The sequence below is a fragment of the Erinaceus europaeus genome, chromosome 3 (genome assembly GCF_950295315.1).
Source record: "Erinaceus europaeus chromosome 3, mEriEur2.1, whole genome shotgun sequence".
Lineage (NCBI taxonomy): Eukaryota > Metazoa > Chordata > Mammalia > Eulipotyphla > Erinaceidae > Erinaceus > Erinaceus europaeus.
This window is the reverse complement of record NC_080164.1, coordinates 178,343,830-178,367,526: the sequence shown is the minus strand read 5'-3', so window position 1 is coordinate 178,367,526 and position 23,697 is coordinate 178,343,830.

Below are 23,697 nucleotides of genomic sequence, written 5' to 3'. Positions count from 1 at the left end.
TGTAGCTGGAGGGAGGGGAGCAGTCACCATGGACATTTCTTAAGGGTTTGCACTGTCCCTCGTGTAAGGTGAGGAAAACTCATTTTCATACAATTAGCTTGCTTATTGGTTTTATAGTAGCCCCCAAATGGCAATAGCTTCAAATTAGTGATTTATTGGGGCTGGGCGGTAGCACAGCGGGTTAAGCGCACATGGCACAAAGCACAAGGACAGTCGTAAAGATCCTGGTTCAAGCCCCCAATTCCCCACCTGCAGAGGGTTCGATTCACAGGCAGTGAAGCAGGTCTGCAGGTGTCTGTCTTTTCTTCCTCCTCTCTGTCTTTCCTTCCTCTCTCCATTTATCTCTGTCCTATCCAACAGCAACAACATTAACAACCACAACAAGGACAACAACAAGAACAACAAAATGAGAATAATAGTTTCCAGGAGCAGTGGATTCATAGTACCGGCACCGAGCCCCAGTGATAACCCTGGAGGCAAAAATAAATAAATTAGTGGTTTACTTTCTTTTGTTATTAGTGATTGAAAGCTATTGTTTTTTTTTTAATTTACAGAATTATGAGACAACAGGGGTATAATTCCATAGCATTCCCACCACCAGAGTTCTGTGTCCCCGTTCCCTCCATTGGAAACTGCAGTAGTTCTCCCAAGACCACAGATATGTGTTGACTAATATAAAGTCCCTATGATCCTGCCTTCTCTTCCTTTTTAAGTCACACCTAGACCTAATACTACTTCCAAATGTCCTTCATTTTTCCCTCTTTTCCCTCCCAGTTTTAATGGAGTTATGAGTTCAGAGCCCTCTGGTCATCTTCTTCCTCTCATTTCTCCCCCTCTGGGAGTATAAACCAAAATTATTTATAGGGTGCAGAAGATGGTAAGTCTGGCTTTTGTAATTGCTTCTCCACTGGACATAGACATTGGCAGGTGGATCATACCCCCATCCTGTTTTTATCTTTCCCTAGTAGGGCAGGGGTCTGGGGAGGGGAGGTTCCAAGACACATTGGTGAGGTCAATTGCACAGGGAAGTCAGGATGGAATCATAGTAACATCTGAAACTTGGTAGCTGAAAAGCGGTAAATCATAAAGCAGGACAAAACAATAAAATTAATCAATAAACAGCAACCAAAAAGAAGGAAAAGAGCAGTTGAGAATAGGACTCTTAGGGTAAAAAGAATCTAGGAAATCTATTTTAGGTATGTTCCTAGGGGCCTATGATTCATAATTTTTGTTTGAACTTGATAGCCAACAGGAAGGTGGAAATTAGTGATTTCTACACTAATATATGCAAGAACCTGGTGTTAATGGGGGGTGGGGGACATGAGCTCCCTCCTGTAACATTGTCACATAAGGTCTCACAGCACTGAGCTGCCTCTGAGCCTCCCTGAGGAGGAAGGTTCTGTTCACATGTTCTGATACACAGCCAGGCTTAAGCACCCGCAGGCTGGGATTACAGACCAGAGCTTTCCCAAGTGGACCTGCCCACACTGCCACTCCCCTGCGACTGCTTGGGAAACTTCAGCTTTCGGTGCCATGTGCCTGGCAGGTTCAAGGCTCCACCTTTCCAACAGGAACTGCTGATCTGCAGGTAGAGTAGGAAGGACCTTCCCTGGAGAAAACTCCAGAAATGATTACCAAGCAAGCAAAGAATTGTCTCCAGGGACCTTCTGCCCATTTTAACATTGTATTGTCTGCTGGTTTGTTGTTGATAGACTTCAAGTATTGGTAAATTTTGATAATAGTCCCTTGTTAGAGGTGTCATAGAAAAATATCTTCTCCCAATTACTTGGTTGTCTTTTTATCTTTGGGGCAATTATATAACAAGTTTAAAAAACAGGGGCCAGGTGGAGATGCACCTGGGTAAGCACACACGTTACAGTGCACAAGGACCCAGTTTCAAGCCTCAGGTCCCCGCCAGCAAGGGGAAAGCTTCACTCGTGGTGAAGCAGGGCTATAGGTGTCTCTCTGTTTCTCTCTTCTATCTCCCCAACCCTCTCAATTTCTCTATGTCTCTATCCAATAATAAATACATACAATTTTTTAAAAAGTTAAAAAACAAAAGAAAGAGCTAAAGAAAGCAAGCTAGCAGAATCACTGCCCTGTTTCTCTAGTAGAAGTAGACTGAGTCTTCTTTTTCTTCTTCTTCCTTTATCTTTTTCAGTTTTGTTTTGTTTATCTGATTATTGTTGTTGTGTTGTGGGTGTTTGTTTGTTTGTTTGGGTTATCCTGGGCCTGGTATGCCTACCATTCCACAACCCCATGGTAACATTTTCAGAGAAATACAGACAGAAAGTTGAAATTTTGAAATTTTGACAAAAAATAAAATAAAATAAAGGCAGATATTGAAGAAGAAAGAGAGAGAGGACTGGGCAGTGGTGCACCCAGTTAAGCTCACGTAATACTGTGCAAGGACCCACACAGGGAATCAGGTTTGAGCCCCCAATCCCCACCTGCAGGGGGAAAGCTTCACAAACAGTGAAGCAGGTGTCTAGCTTTCTCTTCCCCTACCTTCCCCTCCTCTCTCAATTTCTCTCCATCCTATTATATAAAATGGAAAAAGAAAGAAAGAAAGAAAGAAAGAAAGAAAGAAAGAAAGAAAGAAAGGAAGGAAGGAAGAAAGAAAGAAAGAAGGAAAGAAAGAAAGAAAGGAAGGGGATGGCTTAGAACTGTGACTTCATAGTGCCAGCACCAAGCCCTGGCAGTAACCCTGAAAGAAAAAGAAAAAGAAAAAAAAAGATGCCACAGTTTCACAGAACTCTCACTTCCATGTGATGTGCCGAAGGCTCGAACCTGGGCTTCACACAGGCCAGCAGACATCCTACCTGTGGGCTATCTCACCGGCCTCCACCACCTCTCATCTCTGCTTGAACACGTGGTGGTGGCACCACCCTAAGCTGGAAAGAAATGTCTGTTCTCCCAAGTTCTCGAAGACTTCCAGCTCCCCCCCTCCTCCACCCCAGCCCCACCCTACCCTTTTGGCCTGTGCGACCTTATACATGAAGGGTCATTATGTCATCCCCATCCTCTCCTCTTGAGCCTCCACCCCCATCCCAGCATCACCATCTGTTAAGCAGGACCTGAGCCCCAGCTGGGGGCCGGGTATAGCTAGCTATGTCAGGGTCTCCTGCTCTGCCTGAGTTGTGGGGGCAAAGGGTCCTCACAGAGCAGGAAGAGAAAGCCCACAAGCCTTCCGGGCATGGAGAAGCCCACCCTAGGATGCCGGAGGCTATCTCACCCACCTACCGCCTGCCCGCTGCCCACCCTGGTGACTGCAACCACAATGCAGGGAGCCAGGCTGGTCACAAAAGCGACAGCTGTGCAGCAGGCCCTGGCCAGGCTGCAGCCCCGGAGGCCAGCCCCAGCACCCTGCAGCCTCCTTAATTTACTTATAGATGCGCTGCCTCTTTCTGTGGCCCAGTTAAGAAAGCCTTTCCATAAATACAGAGACGGAAGTGAATCCAGAAGCCCCAATAATAGGCACAGCTGTAGAGCTTGTCCTTGGATTAATAGCCAGGCCTGCCTGTCAGCCTTCCTCCCTCCCTACTCCCCCGACCCCAACACACAGAAAACAAAATTCCAAATGCACAAATGCATGTGGCTTTTTTTTTTTTAAGTGTTCGAATGCAATAGAGAAAACCTCATTTGACAATGAGACGTTTCTCAAAGAGCAAAGAAAGATAGGATTTCTCTGGGAAACAAAAAAGGATGAGGAGAAAAAGAAGGAAAAGAAGGAGGAGGAGGAAGAAAAAGAAGAGGAAGGGGGGAATGAGAGGGAGAGGGAGGAGGAGAGAGAGGAGATGAAGGAGGAGGAGGGGAGGGGGAGGGGGAGGAAGAGGAGAAGGAGAAGAAGAACTACTAGGAGAGGAAGAGCAACAGCAACAATGACTAGAGGGAGAGGGAGAGGAATGGCGGAAAATGGGCTAATGTTTAAGGCTTCCCTTTGCCTAGTGGAGACCTAGCTCCCACCTGCCCCACAGGTGACAGTGCTAAGCCTGGAGATCCTCCCACCTCAGGGCATGTTTGGTTTCACCCCAAAACACTTCCCTTCCCAAGGCCAGATGCTGAGGTGACCCACTCTCAAAGCTTGATCCTGCAAACATAATTCCAGCTCTTTCCACTGAGACCCATGCCTGGGGGCTCTGTTCTAATAACTATTCTTGGAAGTCAGGGGCCAGGAAAAATCAAATCATTACTGAGCTGTGAACCACCTCCACCCACCCCCAGCCTCCAGCCCTTTGTTATTTCTCTGGCTCCTTCTACAGTCCTTAATTCTATTAGCCAGTGGTAATTTGACTCCCTGTCTCCACTGCCTTCTTTGCCTTTCCTCTGCCCCCCCTTTTTTTCTCATCCATTGATTCTTTGGTAATTGGATTTTCTCAGGCTCTTACCAGCTATTAAAAGTAGGAGAGTGTGTGTGTGTGTGTGTGTGTGTGTGTGTGTGTGTGTGTGTGTGTGTGTGTGTTGTATTGTCTGTGTGTGCCTGTGTGTCTGTGTGTGTTCATCTGTCTGCACACCATGTGTTCAAATGTCTTGCCATCCTTACTCTTGCTAGTTGCTGCTGCTTGCAGGGGGGTTCTTATTTTTCATTTTATTCATTCATTCATTCATTCGATAGATACAGAAATCCAGAAGGAGGGGAAAGTAGAGAGGAAGAGAGAGAGAGACAACTGCAGTACTGCTTCCAAAGCTTTTCCCCTGCAGGTGCAGGCCAGAGATGTGATCCTGGGTCCTAGTCCTTGAACATTGTTACTTACATGTGTGGTCAACCAGATAGACCACCACCCAGCCCCTTGAGTGGTTCTTCTTATGAATCCATTTCCCTACTCCCTTGGAAAGGACCAGCTTTAGCAGCAGACTAGACCAGATCATGTTTGGTTGGGTTTGACATGTGGGAGGGAGAGGAGCACTCACTGAGCTAATTCTTAGCTGCTGTTCAAGCATGAATGTCCATCCCCACCTTCATACTGTTAATGGCCTTCATTTGAGGCCAGTGCCTTATAAGACTCCACTTTATAAAGATAGAATAGAGGGATTTTTTTTCTTATTATTAAGTACCAAAAGTTACTTAATCTAATTAGACCTAAATACCCTCCTCACCTACTTCCTAGTTCATTTCCCTCAATCACTCCAAGGCTAACCTTGTCAGATAAAATAAAGACTATAACAGCTGGATAAGGGCAAGAGATTGGCATACTTTAATGATGATTCCTTTGGTTACCACCAGGCCACCCCATCATCCAGAACCCTAGTCAGGGAGTCTTGGGATTCCCATACAGACATGATGGGCCTAGACCTCTAACAGATCCCTCTCTCAACTGTCACTGGTCATTTCCATCAGGAACAACAAAGTTGACCCTCTTGTGTGCCTCTACAGGACCTTGCTTTCAGTGTGGATCAACTATGGTAGGGACTGTCCCAGCTTCTGAAGGGAGGCTCTGCCACTTGAGGAAGATGGGTCCTGCAATGAATACAGCTCAGAATTTCACTAGCTATGGCCACAGAATGCTACAGGCCTGTGGGCCTCAGACCTACAGGAATGCAGAGGTCACACACAGACTCCTGTGATGAATATGGGCCCCAGATCAAATGGATGTGGTTTACAGTCAACAAGATTTATATACTTTCCCCATATTTGGGAGCTACTCTATTCTCTGATCCAGCTTTCTAGTCTTATTTCCAACTCAGGTACCATCTCCCAAGACAATACCTTTAGCATACCTGCATGTTAGCTGTTGTGCTCAGGCAAAAATTACTAAATTCTTGGGCCCCTTGAAATATAGCTAAAATAGACCTACTAGCTTCTTCCAAAATGGTGACCTCAAATCTCATCTGCTATAGTCTGACCATTTTTTTTTTAATTTCATGGGGTAAGGATAATTTTTTTTTTGGGGGGGAGGAATTAATGTTTTACATTTGACAGTAAATACAATAGTTTGTACATGCATTAACATTTCTCAGTTTTCCATATAACAAAATAACCCCCACTAGGTCCTCTGTTAGTCTGACCTTTAGGTTCCTGATTATTAAACAATTTGTTCTGCTTTATATCTTAATGCTTTTTCAGCCACCAAGTTGCAGATGCTACCATGACACCAACCTGACTCCCCAGAGCAGACAACCTCACCAATGTACCCTGGAACCCCACCTCTTCAGAGCCCTGCCCAACTAGGGAAAGATAGAAACTGACTGGGAGTACTGGTTGACCTGTCAACACCCATATCCAGCGGAGAAGCAATTACAGAAGCCAGACCTTCCACCTTCTGCATCCCCATAATGATCCTGGGTTCATGCTCCTAGAGGGATAAAGAATAAAAAAGTTTCCAATGAAGCAGGTGGGATGCAGAACTCTGGTAGTAGGAATTGTGTGGAATTGTACCCCTCTTGTTATATGGTCTTGTCGCTCATTAAATAATAATAATGATGATGATGATACACAGAAGGCTGAAGAGACAGCATAATGGTTCTGCAAAAGCTTCTAGTTGCAGTCCCCTGCACTACCATAAGCCAGAGCTGAATAATTCTCTGGTCTCTATCTCCTTCTCTCACTAAAAGAAAACAAAGCATATATATATAGAGAGAGATAGATATATATAGGTATATAACAAGGCCCTGAGTTCAAGTCCCAGTCCCCACCTACAGGGGGAAAGTTCATGAGCAGTGAAGCAGTGCTGCAGGTGTCTCTCTTTCTCTCTCCCTCTATTTATTTTTCTGTCTTTACCCTCTCAATGTCTCTGTCTTTAACCAATAAATAAATAAACAAATGAATAAATAAATTTAAACGCACACTACACACAGGGATAGATAGATGATAGATAGATAGATAGACCTAGCCACATGCCCAAATCCAAGTCACATACAATGAGCTCTTAGATGATATATATATATTGATATGAACACACACACACACACACACGCACGCGCACGCACACGCACACGCACACGCATGGAGTAGAGCGAGCTAAAAGGGCAGACCTCCTGACAGCAATCCTGATGCACAAATCATTTTTGTTTCACAGTGTTACCTCCCACCAGCACACACCTGCGATTCAGACTCTGTACAGTTCACAGAGCAGTTAGGTAACTTGCCCAGGCTGTGCAGTAAGTTTCCGTAACCAAAACTCCGACCACTAAGGCTCAGGGGACCTCCACTGCACTCAAGTTGCTTCTGAGTATAGATATCAGGGAAGAACATCAGAATTTGGCTTTGGTGTTTCGACTGGGTGGAGCAGGTGCAGGGGGAAGGGGAAAGAAAGAGGAGGCAGTGACAGGGGTGTCTAATCAACTCCAGGGAGAGCCCATTGCCAGGGGCCACTGACGTTCTAAAATAGTTCACTCTCTGTTTCTCAGTCCGTCCTAGAGAAGACTTTATGCGGCAGATGAACCGCTTGCTTACCAAAGCCCCTGGTCCATAGTCTCTCATGACGTCCTTATTCGTGGGCATCTTTCCAAGAGTAATCATTGCTAGGGGTCCATTGTGAAATGTGATCTGTTTTCCAGTGCAGGCAGGCTTCCTTAGCTAGCTACCAGATTCCTTTTCTAGCTGAGGAAGGGCTATATTTTTACACCTGAATGTAAAAAATCACTCACTAAACCTGTCACCAGTATTGGTCCTGCCAAGCCGCCTCCTCCTCCCCTTCCTCCTCCCCCCATCCCCTCCTCCCCCATCTCCTCCTCTCCCTTCTCCTCCTCTTCTTCCTCCGCCTCTTTCTCCTTCTCCTCTTTCTGCATCTTCTCCTCTTTCTCCTCCTCCTCTTCCTCCTCCTTCTCACACACTGCTGAGAAACACAAAACACAGTCTGACTGTCACTGGAGGAGGGTGTGTGTGTGTGTGTCAGGAATTAACCTCCACTGTGAAACTGCAGAGTATAATTTCACAACTCCCAACGGCTGGCTCACTCCACAGGCAGTGTTTGCAAAAGCAGTTATGCAATGACCACACTTGGGAATCTCCAAGGCATATTTATAATTCTGCATATTTAGAGATTTGCTTCAAAGCTAAATTCCCCCCCCAAAAAAAATTGTCTCATCCAGAAAAATGTTAGCATTCCTTTTTCAAATCAAAGCTGTGTGTGTGTGTGTGTGTGTGTGTGTGTGTGTGTGTGTGTGTGTGTGTGTGTGTGCGCGTGTGTGTGTTAACACAGCTCAAAAACAGAGTTTAATTTGGTCCAAATTCCATTGATGGATCATTACAGCATTCTTTGAAGTCATAAGTAGTGGTAACTAAGTCACATATCTCATCTTAAGGTATTGGGTCCTGAACCCCTGGCATCTCAACTGCCTGATTGTTGCCCTGACTTAAATGCTGCAGAAAGGGGAAGCAGTGGTGCAGTCAAGTCTTCTTCAATAGAACCTGCTGGAAAGTATCTTCATCCCCAGAGTTCACAGGCCTTTAATTTTCGTTCTTGCCTGGAGTCTGTTTTCTTTATTGGATCGACCTTCTCGTGGTGCATCCCGTGAGTACCCATTCATTGGGGGAAACTGAGGATCCTTCCTAGCCGACTGAATCCACATGGATCCCAGTCACTTTCAAAGCCAGCAACAAGCAGCTCCTGCCAGCTTTCAACCTGACCTGTTGACTGGCTATGGAAGAAGGGCAAATGCTAGAAGAAGAATTTCTGAGTGTCATCTATAGAAGGGGGTATAGCAACTACTATCACATGGCATGGATATAAGATTATCAATATGCAGGTTGAGTGATTGGGAAGACCTGGCATAGCACATACTCACAAGATACCAGCTGCTTAGGTCACATGAGAGGACAAGGTGGATTCAAGGACTTGCTGGTGGGGAGGGGAATCCATGGTGTGAGGCCTTCGGCTGTGAAGAAAGGGTGGGAGCAATGAGGTTGGAGAGCTTGGGCAGGATGGTAAGAGGGCCTCTGAGGAAAAAGTAAGGGCTCCCAGAAGTAGTAATTGGTTAGATGTAACTTAGAAAGGAAAGAAAGTGATGTGAGGAGAAACTTAGAAAGGAAGAGAAAGCAGGACCATAGGAAAAAATGGGCAAAAAAAAAAAAAAAGATGATAGGTAGATAGATGATAGATACACAGAGAAATAAAGTCAATGGTGTATTGCACCAAAGCAAAAGAATCTGGGTGCGGGTGGGGGTATTCAGGTCCTGGAACATAATGGTGGAGAAGGATCTAGATGGGGAGTTAGAGTGTTATGTAGAAAACAGAAATATTACACATGTACAATTACAGAATCCAGGACTCCCACCTTCTTTGCCCCGTAAAGAATTTTTGAGGGTAACAAAAGGGAAAAAAAAAAAAAAATATATATATATATATATATATATAAAGAATTTTGGTCCATACTCCCAGAGGGAGATAAATGTTAAGGGAAGATGACCAGAGGGCTCCCATTCCATCAAGATGCAGACAGAGAAGAAAAGAAAAGACACTCAGTGGTAGTAATAGGTGCAGGTGTGAGTTAAAAAGGAAGAGAAGGCAGGCCATTAAAAAAAAGGGCAAACAACAATGATAAACAATAAGGGCAACAAAGGGAAAAAAAATACCCTCCAGGAGCAGTGGATTTGTAGTGCAGTCACCAAGTCTCAGTGATAACCCTGGAGGGAAAAAATGGACAAATAAATATAAATATAAATAGTTATAGAACTATTAGTCAACCCATATCTGTGTCCTTGGGAAAACTACAGAAATTACCAATAGAGGGAATGAGAACACAGAACTCTGGTGTTGAGAATGAAGTGAAAGTATACCCCTGTCATCTCATAGTTTTGTGGATCAATATTATGTCACTAATAAAATTTAAAATGAAAGGAAGGAAGGAAGGGAGGGAAGAAAGAAAGAAAGAAAGAAAGAAAGAGAGGAAGAGAGGAAGAAAGGAAGAGATGTGAGGAGAAAACTGTACCAGTTGGAAGCACAGGGAAAGAAGCATCATCTTCACCTAGTAGGGAGAGACACTGGAGGCCAACTTCTGGGATCACCTGACTTGGGGCCGCCATGTTTTCTGAAGAATCTCTAAAGTTATCATTAAAGTCACCTGGCTATGTCCAGGAGTAGTCTTACCAAGTACCGAAAGAGGAAATGGTGAGGACCTCTTCTGAGGATAAGATAGCAAGACTTTTAGAAAATCTTAAGATTCCATTTGTGACGCTGGGTGATGGTACACCTGGTTAAGCACACATCTTACAATGAGCAAAGGCCTGGGTTCGAGCCCCTGGTCCCCACCTGCAGGGGGAAAGCTTCATGAGACGTGTACCGGTGCTGTAGGTATATCTTTATCTCTCTTCTTCTCTGTCTCCTCCTTCCCTTGATTTCTGGCTGTCATTATCCAATATGTAAATAAATGTTGTTTTCGACGGGCTAGGTTGTTTTCGACGGGTTAGCTTCACGGGCGGGTAACAGACAACCAGGGACTCATGGTTGAGCTGTAGGCAGTATCTCTTTATTCATGCAGGACGCAGCACAATCTAAGACGAGCTAAGCTAAACTCAAGGTACTCTAAAACTCACAATGCTGTCTTTATATATACTTGCCAAGTAGGGTGGAAACAGGATGTGACATAGAGAGGGTGGAGAGAAAAGTGACTGGCGAAAATCAGAGTGTGACAAGGAGGGGGTGGAGCAGGTGAGAATCCTATCACTGAACCACCAATGCCCTGGAGGGAGGGTGGTACTTGTTAACAGTGGTTATGTAAATAGAATGAAGTGGTTATGTAAATAGAATAGTGTTAAGCAGGGGGGATTTAAACCAAATTAAACAGAAGGGGTCTCATGCATACCAACAAATAAAGATGATTTTATAAAATTAATAATAATTAAAAAGAAAGTCTAAAAAAAATAAGATTCCGTTTTCATCCTATGCTTTGAAATGTTAATCCCCTTTTGCCCTAATGGAAGTGTTTTGGGATCTGGGAGGGTGGTTATTTAAAGAGAGACAGTCACTTGTTCTTCTCTGTCTACCTGTCTACCTGTCTACCCATCCATCTGTCCATCTCTCCACCTATCCATTAATTTACCCATCCATATACGTATATATTATATATTAACTTTTAATGACCTCTATTAATATATATATTAACTTTAATTACCTTTATTTATAGGATAGACACATCCAGAAACTGAGAGGGAAGGGGGTGAAGAGAGGGAGAGAGACAGAGAGACAACTGCAGCCCTACTTCACCACTCATGCAGATTTCCCCCTGCAGGTGGGAGACCAGGGTCAAACATGGGTCCTTGTACACTGTAATGTGTGTGATGTGTGCGCTCAACCAGGTGCACCACCACCCAGCCTCTCTACATATCTTTTCAAAGATTCCATAAGAAAAAATAAATAAATAAGAATAAAATCAGAGCTCTGAAATGAACTGGAATTGAATATTATTCCATTAACATTTCAGGAAATGCCAGTAAGAAGCTTGAGGAGATAATTGCATACAAGAGGGGGGAAATTGAATGTACCTGCCTAAGTCCAGCAGAGGGAAAGTGTCTCTAAGTCACCCCCCGTCACCAAATATCATCTGATCTTGACAGTTATGAAATAAAACCATGTTTATATCTCAAGGAGTTGTCCATTAAGTGATGAAGGATAAGTATTTGCTGTCATAGAATGAAGCCTAGTTTGAAAGCCACACATAGTAAGACAGTGATTATTGGTGCAAGGTGGGACATGCATGGGGTTTGCATCCCATCTACCTCTCACTGTCCCAGAAAAGGGGGTGGGGTGACCAGGGACTATGCCAGCAAAGGCAGAGTGCTGATGCACGCCCATCCTTGACAGACCTTTACCAAGAGCTTTCCCACGCACCATCTTGTTTGATCTCACCTCCGCCCTGAGAGTTAGACAGGGCAGGTAGGCGCTCTTGCTTGCCCTTGTTTTATTGCTGTAGAAACCGACACTCTGCTGACTCACTTAGGGCCACACAACCAGGGTGGGAAGAGACCACAATTCAGGTTATCAGCTCCAACAGGGAAGTGGAAGTGGCAGAAAAAAAAAATAGTTCAAGGGTAGAAAGAGCTAGAGAGAATTCTTCCTCATTGGCAAAAGCAAGTGACTGCACTGTGATGCTGTTGACCAACAAGAAGAAACTGGCAAATGGACACAGGGTGTGTGTGTGTGTGTGTGTGTGTGTGTGTGTGTGTGTGTGTGTGTGTGTGTGTGTGTGTGTGATGGCAACCAAATATTCTCTCTTGAATGTGTTCTGTTTGTGGCACATTTCACAAATCCGAGTGCAGATGTCAGATACCAGATGGCTAGCCCTCCCTGGTGACTAGAGATAGAAAGTTAAGTGCCATTAGCATAAAGGTGGCCTTTGAAGTCATGGCAAAGGACGCTGTCACTGAAACAAGGGAATGGGACAGCAAAGCAAAGGAGAATCCGAACAAACTCCTCGGTGGGGGTGGGGGGATCTTCAACACTGGAAGACAGGAAAAAGAAGATTGAGGAGCTGTGACTAGAGAATGTGGTTCAGGGAAGGAAGCTTAGCAGAGGGGGTGGGGCAACAGGGTGGGGCAGAGATGCATTTTGAGAAGTGGCCTTAATTTTGCTGAGAGGACAGGAAAACAAGCACTGGTTCCCTCCTCCAGTGAGTTACACTCAGCACATAGTAGATTCACGATGCATCTAAACTGGAATGAACACTAGAAGCTTCTAGAACTAGACTAGTAAGGACAGAGGGCTCGGGGCTTCCAATTTCCCATTCTGCACCATGATAACCAATGTTTGCTCTTTGAAACCTGTTTAAAATCTTTATTTCTGTACTTATTTGTTTCCCATGACATAGCTTCAGAGAAAGAAACCAGAGAAAGACTGGAGAACCACTCATCTCTGACTTCTGGTGGTGCTGGGGGCTGAACCTGAGAGCTTGGCATCTCAGACATGCAAGCCTTTATTGTATTTTATTAATTGTTGGGTTTTTTTATTTGTTTTTTTTTTTTAACCAGAGCACTGCTCACCTCTGGTTTATGGTGGCATGGGGGATTGAAGCTGAGACTTTGGAGCCTCAGACAGGAAAGTCTCTTTGCATAACCATTATGCTATCTACCTCCACCCATGAAAGTCATTAGTAGGGCCATTATTCTGCCTCCCCGTACTTCCACTGCCAACCACCGCCACCTATATATAGGCTTAGAAGAGTATACACTTTTTTTAAATTTTAGTTTTTGTTTTGTTTTTGATTTTTCACCAGGGTTATTGATGGGATTCACTTCTGTGTGTGTGTGTGTGTGTGTGTGTGTGTGTGTGTGTGTGTGTGTGTGTATAGATAGAGAATGAGAGAAGGAAGCAGCCAGTTAAGCACACATAACTCAGTTAAGGTCCCAGATTTGAGCCCCCTTTCCCTGACTTCATGAGTTTTGAAGCAGGTCTGCAGGTGTTGATCTTTTCCTCCCTCTCTCTCTCCTCCTCCCTTTACAAATTTTCTCTTTCCTATCCAATTAAAAAAAAAAGTAGGAATAAAAAGACCACTAGCAGCAGTGGATTCATAGTGCAGGCACCAATCCCAGCAACAATCCTGGTGGCAAGAAAGAAAAAAAGAGAGAAAGGAAGAAAGAAGAAAGAAAGAAAGAAAGAAAGAGAGAGAGAGAGAGAGAGAGAGAGGGAGGGAAGGAAGGAAGGAAGAAAGAAAGAAAGAAAGAAAGAAAGAAAGAAAGAAAGAAAGAAAGAAAGAAAGGAGAAGGGAGAGGGAAAGTAAGAGAGAGACCGAGGCCTCTACAATACTTCATTGCTTGTAAAGCTTTCCCTCCTGCAGGTGGGGACCAGGGGTTCAAGCCCAGAGTGTATGTACCTATTGTTTTACCTATTTATTTATTTATTCCCTTTTGTTTCCCTTGTTGTTTTATTATTGTAGTTATTATTGTTGTAGTTATTGTTGCCATCATTGTTGGATAGGACAGAGAGAAATGGAGAGAGGAGGGGAAGACATAGAGGGAGAGAGAAAGATAAACACCTGCAGACCTGCTGCACCACCTGTGAAGTGACTCCCCTGTAGGTGGGGAACCGGGGGCTCAAACTGGGATCCTTATACCAGTCCTTGCACTTTGCACCACTGACGCTTAACCCGCGACACTACCTGCTGGGCTGGTTTCGCGGGCAGGAGAGAGAGAGATGACCAGGGACTCATGGCTGAGCTGGGAAGCAGTATCTCTTTATTGATGAGCAGGGATGCGGTTCAACAACCTAATCTCTTCTAATCACAACACAATTCTGTCCTGCATCTCTCCTGAGGCGGAAGAGTCAGGAACAAGGAAGTACATAGGATAGGGGTCAGGGAGAAGGGAAAAGTGCGGACTAGTGAGAATTAAACCAATGTCCCGGAGGCAGGGGGGTGCTTGGTTAACAGTAGTTATGTAAATAGAATACATCGTAAGTAATACAAGCGAACCTAATGTGATGATCAAAACAGAAGGTCTTATAAGAAGGATTTAGAAGCAGACCAACAGCTACCACCCGACTCACATATGTACCTGTTTTAAGAGTACAGTTACACACTCTGTGAAGTATACATTGCCACACCCCACTCACCTCCAAGGTGCTCAGATTCCTCAGCCACAGATTACTGGACTAACTTCCCTCTTCTGTGAAGTCAAGTCTGCAGTCAGAAACCCCCTGTGATTTGTTTTCCTATCTTCCCTATAGGAGTGAGAGTGTCAGGACTTGTCTTTTCTTTCTCCTGCTGACTTACTTCATTGAGCGTGTCACCTCCAGTCCCACCCGTGTTGTGGCAAGAGGCAGGATCTCATCTTTATCCATAGCTGAGTTGTGTCGCATTGTGTCTGCGACCCACATTGTTCTCCACGTGTCCATTCTCAGATGGCTGTTCCCCTGTGTTGGTAACCACAACAAGGGTTGCAAGGCACGAGGACATGTGTGCGCCTTTTTCATACTCAGATGGCCGAGAGACACGTGAGATTAAAACTCAACCTCACTTATTCTCAGGAAAATACACGTCAGGAAGCCAAGGAGAAGGTTCTTCACACCCATGAGAATGACCTATGTTTTTAAAAAGGCCAGAAACGAGTGGAGAAGATAGCACAGTGGTTGCAGAAAACACTTTCATGCCTGAGGGTTTAAAGATTCAGGTTCAATCCCCAGCCTCACTAAAAACCAGAATTGATCAATGCTCTGAGGGCAAAAAAATAATAAAATCTGGGTGGTGGCACACATAATTGTACTCACAAATTAACATGTGCAAGAAGGACCCAGCTTCAAGCCCCCACTCCCCACCTGTAAAGGGGAACTTCACAAATGGTGAATCATGTCTGAAGATCTCTCTCTCTCTCCACCCCCCCCCCACCGCCCCTCAATTGCTCTGTTCTATCTAATAAAAAATAAATAAACTAAAAATAAAAAGCATGGCCACCAGGCGTCCTGGATTCACGGTTGAATTCACTCTGTAGTCACCTGGTGAAAATCAAAATAAATAAATAATTGCCAGAAACAACAAAAAGTGGCAAGGGTGTGGTGAGACATCGGTACTTTGTACACGGTTGGTGGGAATGTAAATAAGCCTAGCCTCTGTGGAAAAGACTTCTCAAAACACTCAGAATCAGATTGCTCTATGACCCAGCAATTCCTGTCCTAGGAGTCAGTCTTTCTCTCTCTCTCTCTCTCTCTCTCTCTCTCTCTCTCTCTCTCTCCTCTCCTCTCCTCTTCTTTCCTCTCCTCCCTCCTCTCTCCTCTCTTTTCTCAGCATCCTTCTGTCCAGTGATTAGAACCATTGTGCAAATTTCAGCCCAGTGGCCATCTTGGATGAATCTGACATTTAGGACAGAATTTATACCAGTTACTGGACAATGACTTACTAGGACAGCTTGAGGGGACCAGGGCTCCAGAGAGCGGGTTCCTGCAGAGATGAGCATTCACCCACCCAGCCCATCATTTGGTCCCCTCAGACAGTGCTGTCCACCCCCAATCCTACTGTAGCACCCAGCAAATCAGAACACAAAGAGGAAACTCCAGCCCAGCCTCTCGCTTGCTTGCTCTGCCCGAACTAAATCTTCCTTCCAACTTCCTCCCTGGCCTTGTCTTTTCCCACTTATCTTCATTGGCCTCCTGAAAGGCCTTATCTGCAAAGACCTGCTTCTGTTCTCTGCCTGTGAGCACAGTTAGCAGACCAGATCTGCTCTTTCCACACCACGGGGCAGAAATGGGTCAGGAGGAATGAGACACTCACTCAGCTGGCACCCCCCCCAGCCATGAACAGACCAGCTCTGCACACCACCACCACCACCCCACACACACACACACACACATAACATGAAAGGCCAAGGTTTAATTCCTCAGCCTAATGCACTTGGCATTACGGCGAGACATCTGCCAGACAAATCTCAGGTCTCTGGAACTGGAATACTGAACACTTATTCCACTCCTGCCACCTGGAGGTTCAGGACTCCAGCTGTAGACATGCCCACCTCATGCTGCCTTACAGATTACGGAGCAGCTGGTTTCCTGTCTGGCTCACTGGGCTCCTCTGTGGAGAGCTGCCTCCTCACTGTGGAGGAAAGGGAGTTAGCCATCGGGGTCTCTTGGCATCCTGCAGCCCCCTTTCACTCTGAGTCACTGTCATTACTTCAGCAAACATGGATGGTGTACCAGATGCTACCCTGTCTCTGAGAACAGAAGCTGGAGGCAACACAAGGAGGATTAGAGTCTTCTCCTACTTGGGAGGTTTGTGAAAAGACAGTCAGACGTTGTGTGTATTTGTCTGAGGTGGCATGAAAAATGCTGTGTGCGTGCGTGCGTGCGTGCGTGCGTGTGTGTGTGTGTGTGTGTGTGTGTGTGTGTGTGTGATGGGTGAGTATCTGTGTGTGAGAGAGAGATGGGTGAGTGTCTCAGACATCAGGCCACAACTCTGAGTCAGCTTCTGGATCTAAACTGGGAACTTCAGTTGTAAACACATTCTATTTGTTTACTTTTGAAACAAACAGAAGCAGAGATTGAGAGTGGAGGGGAGATAAACAGGAAGAAAGAGACAGAGAGACACCTGCAGCACTGTTTCAACGCTAGAAGAAGGCTTGTGAAGCAACACACACACACACACACACACACACGCACACACGCACACACACACACACACGCACACATGCACGCACACACACATACACACACAGGTGGGGACCAGGGATTTGAACCTGGGTTAGAGTTTATGTTAGAGCTTGTGTCCCAAAGACACGGTCATGAGAGAGAAAGACCGACCATGGTGAGAAGTATTTGGGGCTGAATGAATGTTTATGGTACAGCTTTTGGTTTTGAAGGTGTGGAGTTATCTCTGAAGTTCACTCCAGGGTATCCCTTAGCTAGATGATGTTTTCTTAGGTCAACTGTATCTCAGGGAAAGAACTGTTCTTTATCCTCAGGCCTTTTTCGTAGCTCTCCCAGGTAGAAGAGAATAAAAATGGCTTTTGCAAAGTTCCAACAGCATGTGTTAGGTTCATCTAGCCAGCAAACCCTTACATGAGGAGAACCGCCATCAAAGCTTTGGTTTATGTGTGTGTTGTGAGCTTGAGACCTTCAGTTTACTCTCAGCAGGTAAGCGAAGCAGTGATGCAGATCTCTCTCTCTCTCTTCTTCTCTCTCTCTCTCCCTCCCCTCCCAATTTCACTCTGTCTCTACCCAAAATACATACATAAATAAAAGTAAAAAATATATTCTCCCATAATCTCTGTCCAAATCCAGCTTTCTAGCCCTATTCTCAACTCTGACACCATCTTCCCAGGCAATAGTTCTAAGCCACCAGCATGTTAGCTGTCAGGCTAAAACAAAACTTACTAATGTTAGGCCCCTAGGAACATACCTAAAATAGATTTGCTGACTTCTTTCCAACCTAAGATTCTTATTCCCAACTGTCAATTTCTACTTTTTTGTTCCTATATATTCAGTATTTTTCCTGCTTTATATCTTACTGCCTTTCAGCCATCAAGTTGCAGATGCTACTATGACTCCATCCTGTACTCCATGGGCAAACACCCTCACCAATGTGTCCCAGAATCTCACTTCTCCAGAGCTCTACCTCACTAAGAAAAGACAGAAATAGATTGGGGGTATAGATCAACGGACTAACACCTATGTCCAGTGAAGAAGCAATTACAGAAGCCAAAACTTCCATCTTTTGCAACCCATAAAGCATTTTGGTCCCATGAGATAGGGCATATATCCATAAGTATCCATGTATCCATAAGTCAGGAGAAAACATATATCCATAAGTATCCATGTATCCATAAGTCAGGAGAAAACATACCTTAAAGCAAAAGTTCACAATAGTTTGCAGTGAGTCAATAAATGTAGCAAGCAGTGAGACAGACCTAAAAAGACACCACAAAGTACTTAATAAAATAGTTTCTTCTTAGACCTAGATACCCTCCTCACCTACCTCCTATTACATGTCCCTCAATCACTCCAAAGCTAACCTTGTCAGACAAAGTAAGGACTAAAAAAGCTGAATAAGGGCAAGAGACCGGCAGACTTCAATGATGACTCTTTAGTCACTATGAAGCCACCCATGGTATTTACCTTTCAAGGTTGCTTGAGGACTGGATAAGGTTTAGTCCCTAAAGCAGGTCATCCAGACTGTGGCTTGAGGTTACTCCTATTCGAGATATTCCAGGACTAATAGCAGGTGCTGACTCTCTCTCTCCTGCAAACTATTAGAATGCCTGTGAGCGAAAGGAAGAGAGAGGAAAATTTACCCAGCAAACTCCTTTCCCAGGTTTCATGCATCCCAAAGAGGGTCCCTGGCTAGTGGGTAGCACAAACAAAATGAGAGAGACACAAGCATTCTGACACTGGAATCAGACTCCTCAGAGAAAAACACATATGCGGTGTGAGAAGTCTATGGGAACCAACATGCTCGGCATGGCCGGCTGTAAGAAAAAAAAAAAAAAACACCTTACTGGGCTTCAATGTGTGTGATGCTTCTCTTGTAACTATGAAAGGGGTTTGTTCTAATAGCTGACATGCTTCTATAATAAAATCAAGTGGTCACAAGAAACAAATGTGTCCTTCACTAGAACAGTGATATGAGGACATCGTGGGCAAGACTGGTTTGGTGTGACTGTGCTCTGTCATCCCCGAAGCTTCTGGTTTAGAAAGGGCCCGGGTCTTCAGAATATACATAAAATAGACCTACTCGCTATTTCCAAAACAGAGTCCCCCAATCTTCATCTGCAATATTCCAGCCTCTAGGTTGATGATTAGTAAACAATTTGTTTGGCTTTATATGTTAACTCTTTTGTCAGCCACCAGGTTCTAGGTGCTACCAGATGCCAACCAGACTTCCCTAGGCAGATGATCCCACCAATGTGTCCTAGATTCCTACCTCCCCAGAGCTCCACCCCACTAGGGAAAGGGAGAGGCAGGCTGGGAGTATGGATTGACTTGCCAATGCCCATGTTCAGTAGAGAAGCAATTACAGAAGCCAGACCTTCTATCTTCTGCATCCCATAATGACCCTGGGTCCATACTCCCAGAGGGTTAAAGAATAAGAAAACTATCAGGGGAGGGGATGAGATACAGAGTTCTGGTGGTAGGAATTGTACCCCTCCTACCCTATGGTCTTGTCAGTGTTTTTATTTTATAAATAAAAATTTTTTTAAAAAAAAGGCCTGGGCTTGCTTCCATACTCTGTTATTGCCCTCTTCAAACCTTTAGTCATTTTTGAACTCAGAACTTCATAATTTAATTTTTTCCTCTGTGAGTCACACGTGATGTAACCGGATCCAGCTAGATGTCAAAACTGCTATTTTCCCTCTGTTCTTTCTGGCCTGGGTGAATTCACAGAAGAAGGGTGTTTGTACCGTGTGCTGCTTAGGGAAGTAGTCCTTGCACACTGCGCCTGAGTGAATGAATTTTCACCTGAGTGCTGGGAGACTGCAGTTTATGTCCCTAGCTAGAGAAATGTCTAATGTGCTGAAGGTCATATGATTTGGTGATGGTTCAGGTCAGGTTGTGTATGTCACTACTACATCATGATGGGTGGGGAAAAATATAAAGAAATAATTCTTGTTAAAAAAAATAACACAAAAGCCTAACAGGAGAATGGCTTTTTTTTTCTTTTTAAAAACTTTTTTCGTAGTGATTTACAAAATCATGAGATAACAGGGGTGTAATTCCACACTGTTCCCACCACCAGAGTTGTCTGTCCCCATTCTCTTCCTTGGAAACTGTAGTAGTTCTCCCAAGCTCACAGATATGGGTTGACTTATTTCTGTAACTATAGTTGTATACATTAGCCCATTTTTTCTATGTGCTGTCTTCTTTTCCTTTCTTTTTTATTTTTTTTTAATTTTGATTTATTCCCTTTTGTTGCCCTTGTTGTTTTATTGTTGTAGTTATTATTGTTGTTGTTATTGATGTCATTGTTGTTGGATGGGACAGAGAGAAATGGAGAGAGAAGGGGAAAACTGAGAGGCGGAAAGTAAGAGAGACACCTGCAGACCTGTTTCACCGCCTGTGAAGTGACTCCCCTGCAGGTGGGGAGCTGGGGGCTCGAATAGGGATCCTTCTGCCGGCTCTTGAGCTTCTCACCATGTGCACTTAACCCACTGCACTACCACCTGACTCCTCTTTTCTAAGTGACATTTATACTTGCTACTACTTCCAAATGTTTTTCCTTTGTTCCTCTTCTCTTTCTGGACCCTGATGGAATTGGAGTTCAGAGGCTTTTGGTCATCTTCCTCTAACATTTCTCCTCCTCTTGGAGGATGGGCCAAAATTTTTTAAAATTTTATTTATAGAATGAAAATATTGACAAGAACATAGGATAAGAGGGGTGTAATTCCACACAATTCCCACCACCAGAACTCCATATCCTATCTCCTCCCCTGATAGCTTTCCTATTCTTTATCCCTCTGGGAATATGGACCCAGGGTCACTATGGGGTTGCAGAAGGTGGAAGGTCTGGCTTCTGTAATTGCTTCCCCGCTGAACATGGAGACTGACAGGTTGGTCCATACTCCCAGCCTGTCTCTCTCTTTCCCTAGTGGGCCAGGGCTCTGGGGAGATGTGGTCGTCTGCCTAGGGAAGTTTGATTGGCATCAATGGTAGCAAGCTGGAACCTGGTGGCTGAAAAAGAGTTAAGGTGTAAAGCAGAACAATTTTTTTTTTAATTTTTTGGTGTTATATTCATTTATTTATTGCAAGAGATAGCCAGAAAGTGAGAAAGAAGCACGGAATAGAGAAGGACAGAGACAGAGAGAGACACCTGCAACACTGCTTCACCACTTGCAAAGCTTTTCCACTGCAGGTGGGGACTGGGGGCTCAAACTCAGGTTCTTTTGCCTAGTAACATCCATGTTCAAACAAGTGCGCCACCACCCGGTCCCACACAAATTGTTTAGTAATCAGAAACCTAAAGGCAAGAATACTGTAGATGAAGATTTGAGGTCTCCATTTTGGAAAAGCTGGTAGGTCCATTTTAGGGATACCCAAGGGGCCCATGACTTTACTAGTTTTTGCCTGAGCTTGACATCTGATATGCAGGTGGACCTAAGGTTTTGTCTAAGGGGATAGTGTCATGGAAAAAGTACTAGAATGCAGGATCTGGGAAGAGAGTAGCTATCAAATATGGGGAAAGTATATAAATACTGTTAACTGCAAATCCCATAGACTTCATCTAGGGCCCATATTCAACACAGGAGCCTGAGTAACCGCTGCATCCTTGTAGGTCTGTGGTCACGGCTAGGAACACCACAGGCTGCACTAATTTCAGGACCCATCTTCCTCAGGTGGTAGGCAGAGTATGTTACCCAACCTCCCTTTGGAGAATGGAATAGTTCCTACCATTGTTGACCACATTGAGGGCAAGGTCCTCTAGAGGTCCACAAAGGGGTTCATTATGTTGTTCCTGATGGAAATGACCACTGACAATGGTGAGAAGGATCTGCTAGAGGTCTAGACCCATCATGTCTATATGGGAATCCCAAGCACTCCCTAGGGGTCTGGCAGTAGCACAGTGGCCTAAGCGCACATTGTGCAAAGCACAAGGACCGGCATAAGGATCCCAATTCAAGCCCCCGGCTCCCCCCTCCCGAACTGCAGGAGAGTCACTTCACAGGTGGTGAAGCAGGCCTGCAGGTATCTATCTTTCTCTCTCCTTCTCTGTCTTCCTCTCCTCTCTCCATTTCTCTCTGTCCTATCCAACAACAACACATCAATAACAACAATAATAATAACCACAACAACGATAAAACAAGGGCAACAAAAGGGGGGAAAAATAGCCTACAGGAGCAGTAGATTTGTGGTACAGGCACCAAGCCCCAGCAATAACCCTGGAGGAAAAAAAAAAGTTAAATATCACCACCATCTTTTTTTTTTGTATTAGGGGAATTAATGGTTTATAGTAGACAGTAAAATACAGCAATTGGTGCATGTGTGACATTTTTCAGCTTTCTGTATGACATTATATTGTCTCACCTCAGTCCTTCTCTTCCATCATGTTCCAGGACTTGAACACACACCACACACACACCTCCACCACCCCAGAGTCCTTTACTTTAGTGCATGCAATACATCAAATCCAGTTCAAATTATGCTTTGTGTTTTCCCTTCCATTCTTAATTTACAACGTCTGCCTATGAGTGAGATCATCCCATATTCATCCTTCTCTTTCTGACTTATCTCACTTCACATGACCCCTTCAAGCTCCATTCAAAATGGGGTGAAGAAGGTGAGTTCACCATTTTTAATAGTGTAGTATTCCCTTGTGAATCTAGACCACAACTTACTCAGCCACTCATCTGTTGTTGGACACCTGGGTTGCTTCCAGGTTTTGGCTATGACAAATTGTGCTGCCCTCAACATAGTTGTCCACAGATCTTTCTGTATGGGTGTGTTGGGTTCTTTAGGATTTACCCCCAGGAGAGGAACTGCAGGGTCATCCTCTTTTTGAAGTATATTATTTTTATTTCTTTGATAGAAAGAGAGAAATTGAGAGGGAATGGAGAAGATAGAGGGAAAGAGACACATACAGTCCCACTTCACCACTCCTGAAGTTTTCTCCCTGCAGATGGGGAGCAGGGGCTTGAGCTGGGGTCCTTGTACACTGTAATATATGCACTCAACCAGGTGTGTTTCCACCTGGCTCCTACCATCATCCTTTTTATGTAAAGGGGGAGGAAATTGAAATTTGGAACAGGGAAGTGAATTGCTCAAGTGGGTATCAGATCTCAGCTTCATAATTGGCCCTGGACTCATGCACTTTTAATAACTTTATTTATTTAGTGAGTAAATTAGTTAGTTATTTCCAGTACCAGGGAGAGTAGACCAAGGCCTCTACACATACATGTTAGCACCACGACCAGTGTCCGATGAGTCATTTTTTTCCCCATTCTTTATTTTTTTCCAGAGAAGAAAGGCATCACTGCATTGCTGTACCAACCATGAAGCAGCTACCGTAGTGAAGTTTATGGTGTTCCCATGTGGCTCCAGGGCTTGAACCCAGGACCAACCTACCCACTCTACAAAGTGAATTAGCTCCCAGACTCACGATGACGTCTCTACAAATGTCTGCTCTTCCAATTCTCTTCTGTAAATCGTGTCCCTGACAGTTTGACACAAACAAGCAAAAAATGCTGGGAGATTGAGAAATGTGCTTTTATGCATCTTGGGGGTGGGAGCAGGCTCTAGTTAGTTCAACACAGAGAGCAGGAAAGAGCCTGCAAGTTTCTCTGCTTTTCCAGAAAGGCCAAGAGGCAGATGGCAAAGACTTTCAAACAGGAGCCTGTGTGGAGAGAAGCCTCTA